This window comes from Cebus imitator, unplaced genomic scaffold, assembly GCF_001604975.1.
Source record: "Cebus imitator isolate Cc_AM_T3 unplaced genomic scaffold, Cebus_imitator-1.0 Scaffold70, whole genome shotgun sequence".
NCBI lineage: Eukaryota > Metazoa > Chordata > Mammalia > Primates > Cebidae > Cebus > Cebus imitator.
This window is the reverse complement of record NW_016107385.1, coordinates 3,369,725-3,374,088: the sequence shown is the minus strand read 5'-3', so window position 1 is coordinate 3,374,088 and position 4,364 is coordinate 3,369,725.

Below are 4,364 nucleotides of genomic sequence, written 5' to 3'. Positions count from 1 at the left end.
ACAACTCAACTCCAAGATGTCAGACGGCAGCTTTTTTTTTTTCTTTTACTTTTTTGAGACAGAGTCTCACTCTGTCACCAGGCTGGAGTGCAGTGGAGCCATCTCAGCTCACTGCAACCTCTGCCTCTTGGGTTCAAGCGATTCTACTGTCTCACCCTCCCAAGTAGCTGGGATTACAGGCATGACCCACCATGCCTGGCTAATTTTTGTATTTTTAGTAGAGACGGGGTTTCTCCATGTTGGTCAGGCTTGTCTCAAACTCCCGACCACAGGTGATCCACCCGTCTCGGCCTCCCAAAGTGCTGGGATTACAGTCATGAGCCACTGCGCCGGGCCCTTTGGTTTGGTTTGTTTGTTTTTGAGATGGAGTCTCACTCTGTCAGCAGGCTGGAGTGCAGTGGTGCAATCTTTGCTCCCTGCAACCTCCACCTCTGGGTTCAAGCAATTCTCCTGTCTCAGCCTCCCAAGTAGCTGGGACTAGAGATGTGCGCCACCACACCCAGCTAATTTTTGTATTTTTAGTAGAGATAGGGGGTTTCACCATGTTGGCCAGGATGGTCTCGATCTCTTGACCTCATTATCCACCCACCTCTGCCTTCCAAAGTGCTAGGATTACAGGCATGAGCCACCACACCCAGCCCCTTTTGTTTTGTTTTTGAGATAGGGTCTCACTCTGATGCACAGGCTGGAGTGCAATAGTGTGATTACAGCTCATTGCAGCCTTGACTTCCTGAGCTCAGGGGATTCTCTCACCTCAGCTCCTGAGTAGCTGGGACTACAGGCATGCACCACCATGCCCAGTTAATTTTTGTAGTTTTTGTAGAGACGGGGTTTCACTATGTTGCCTGGGCTGGTCTCGAACTCATGAGTTCAACTGATCTGCCCGCCTGAGACTCCCAAAGTGTTGGGATTATAAGTGTGAGTCACCATGCCCAGCCGGATGGCTTTTAGTAGCACCAGTTTTCAGATGAAGCAACATGACCAGCATTAAGGCAGGGCTGGGCCTTGGTCCCAGGTTTCCTGACACTGGGTCCAGGCCTCTTTCCAGTGTTCCATATGGGGTTCTGCTCCCCGGAAATGGTTCCCTTAGAGGGCAACAGTGGGAGGCATGGTTTCAAGGGCTCACTAGGTTGTCCTAGACGGGGGAATGAGGGAGTTGGAGACAGGATGCGTGTCAGCACTGAACAGGCCTGCCCTCCTACTGGAATGTTCTCAAGACTTTCTCCATGAACAGAGGCTTAAAGTGTTGATCCCATAACGGGATGATCATGGAATTCACTGTCAGATGATTTAGTAACTGAACAGGAGCTCTATCAATAACCTCGGTTTATGGTCACCGTACCTGTAACCCTTCTGGAAGGCAGACTCAGTTAATGTCACCAGCTCCATGTCTCCTTGACCCTCACCTGTGCCAATGTCCCTCTCCCCACCTAGTATCCAGACAACTCCCTGGCTTCTTAGCAGTGAGGGGGCAGGAGGGGCATCTTTGGGTCCAGGGTGGGCATAAGAGTTCATTGGGGTAACTTGGAGCTCCAGAAAAGCAGCACAGACCCCACCCAGGGACCCCTGATGCATGATCACTTCCCCGCCCAGACCTGTGTTCTCTGTGGCCGTTTCCACTGCTTCTGCTCTGTCTTCCCTCAGAGCCCCACGCCAGCAAGCAGAGCCTGTCCCTGCAGGTGTCTCTCCAGGGGCGGTGAGAGCCCTCTCCTTGTGAAACAGTGGCCCCTTGATTCCTGAGACTGTGTACATTTCTCTACCCCCAGCAAACAGGCCATGAGCTCTGCTGACCGCCCTCTCTCTCACAGGGCCTCAGAGACTCAGACTCTTGTTCCAGCCCTATCCTGACTCCCTGGGTGGCTTTGGCAAATTATTGCCTTCATCCTCTTCTGAGTTTCTCCTGGTTGTGAAGTGGGGCTGATACTCTCTGCCCCTCCCTGGCTCCCGGGGGACCTGCTGGGATAAGCAAGATAATAGCCGGGAACTAATGTGGAGGGAGCTATCAAGAGCCAAGTAAGAGGTATCAGTGCTGGCCGGTGTTTACATGGGTGTGGACCTTCAGTTCCCAGCCTCCTGGGGCTTGGGAGCAGCCCTGACAGCTTCTTGGCTTGTGGCTCCTTTGTCCCACTTCCAGAGAAACGACAGAAACTGAAGCTAAGAGCCTGGTGTCTGGGGCAGATGAGACTTGCAGAGCCACAGGGTTTGAGGCTTTGGAACGTTGACCTCCTGACCTGGCTATGTCCCTAGCCACTGGCTGTGTGACCTTGGGCCAGTCACTGCCCCTCTCTGGCCCTCAGCCTCTCAGCTCTGATAGCCTCCATCAGCTCTATACTCAGGGGCCCTCCTAGAAGCTGTAATTGGAGGCCATGGTTTGGGGACAGAGAGGATCTTGATATCTATTCCAGCTCCTTTATTCTTCATAGACCTATGGGTCTCTCTTTGGGGGTCACAGACTAACTCCATGGTCAGCCTGGTTAACCCAAGGTTGTAAACTAGTCACAAAGTGGATCATGTAGACCGTGTGCAGAGGCTCACACCTGTAATCCTAGCACTTTGAGAGGCCAAGGCAGGTGGATCACTTGAGGTCAGGAGTTCCAGACCAGCCTGGCCAAAGTGGCGAAACCCAGTCTCTACTAAAAATACAAAAATTAGCTGGGCATGGTGGCGGGAACCTGTAGTCTTCAGCTACTCAAGAAGCTGAGGCAGGAGAATTTTTTTTTGTTATTGTTGCTGCTGTTGTTGAGACAGAGTCTTGCTCTATCACACAGGCTGGAATGCAGTGGCGCGGTCTCAGCTTACTGTTAACTTCTGCCTCCCGGTTCAATTCTCTGCCTGAGCTGCCTGCTCCTGCCCGGGTCAGACTTCCACCTTGTTCATTGTCCAAGATGAGCAGGGCCTTCTCATCCCCAGCCTGGCAGGGTTCAAAAGCCCTGGCTTCCCTGCCTCCTGCAGGCCCCCTGACCACCCCTCTCCTACCTCCTCACCTTCTGCCCTCCTCCTCCCATCTGCCTGACGATTCTCTCCTCTGTTTGTCTCTCACAGTAATCTCCCTCACTCTTCTGCTTCAGCCTTACATGGCCCAGCCCCTAATCTAGGAGCCCAGGCTCCTCAGCTCTGAAGCCTGTGGAGCCTCCCCAGGATGTACCTGCAGCCAGAGCTGCCGGCAGGGCCCAAAGACTGGAACACGTATGTGTTTCTGCCTTGCTTCTGGCCCTCTCTTATGTTCCATCCTGCTTTTTTAAAAAAAATTCTTCCTGGGTGTGGTGGCTCGCTCTTGTAATCCCAGAACTTTGGGAGGCCAAGGTGGGCAGATCGCCTGAGGTTGGGAGTTTGAGACCAGCCTGACCAACATGGAGAAACTCCTCTCTACTTAAAATACAAAATTAGCCAGGCGTGGTGGTAGTACATACCTGTAATCCCAGCTACTTGGGAGGCTGAGGCAGGAGAATCGCATCAACCCAGGAGGCAGAGGTTGCTGTGAGCCGCGATTGCACCATTGCACTCCAGCCAGGGCAACAGGAGTGAAACTCTGACTCAAAAAAAAAAAAAAATTGTTTCCTATGATCCATGTAGAAGAAGGAAAAAAAAAAAGAAAAAATTATTTCTACTTTTACCCATGTTATTTCATAATTTATAGACTCTTTTAAGCTGTCTTTAGTCCTTCCCCTGTAAGGCCAGACATAAGCAAACAAAGGCTAAATAACCTATGACAAAATCAATAAAGCCTGTCTCCATCTGGTGCTAGGCAGCCCCTCGTCTTCTGCCTGGTTCCCGTGAAACTGCCCCTCCTCTGCTTATCCCTGTTTCTGTTGGTGGCATTGCCACCGGAGTCTGAAGTGGTTTCCCCCCTCCACATCTCCAGAAGCTTAGTCTCCTTCTTCATCATTGTTGTCTCACTCCATCTCAGAGCTTCATGTTTTGGTGATTTCTTTCTTTCTTAAATATATCTGAGGCCGAGCAAGGTGGCTCACGCCTGTAATCCCAGCACTTTGGGAGGCCAAGGCGGGTGGATCACTTCAAGTCAGGAGTTCGAGACCAGCCTGGCCAACGTGATGAAACCCCCATCTCTACTAAAAATACAAAAATTATCCAGGCCCTGGTGGTGGGCACTTGTAGTCCCAGCTACTTGGGAGGCTGAGGCTGGAGAATCGCTTGAACCCCAGGGGGTGGAGGTTGCAGTGATCCGAGATCGTCCCATTGCACTCCAGCCTGGGCGACAACAGCGAAACACCATATCAAAAAAAATAATATATATAGGCCGGGCGCGGTGGCTCACGCCTGTAATCCCAGCACTTTGGGAGGCCGAGGCGGGTGGATCACGAGGTCAAGAGATCGAGACCATCCTGGTCAACACGGTGAAACCC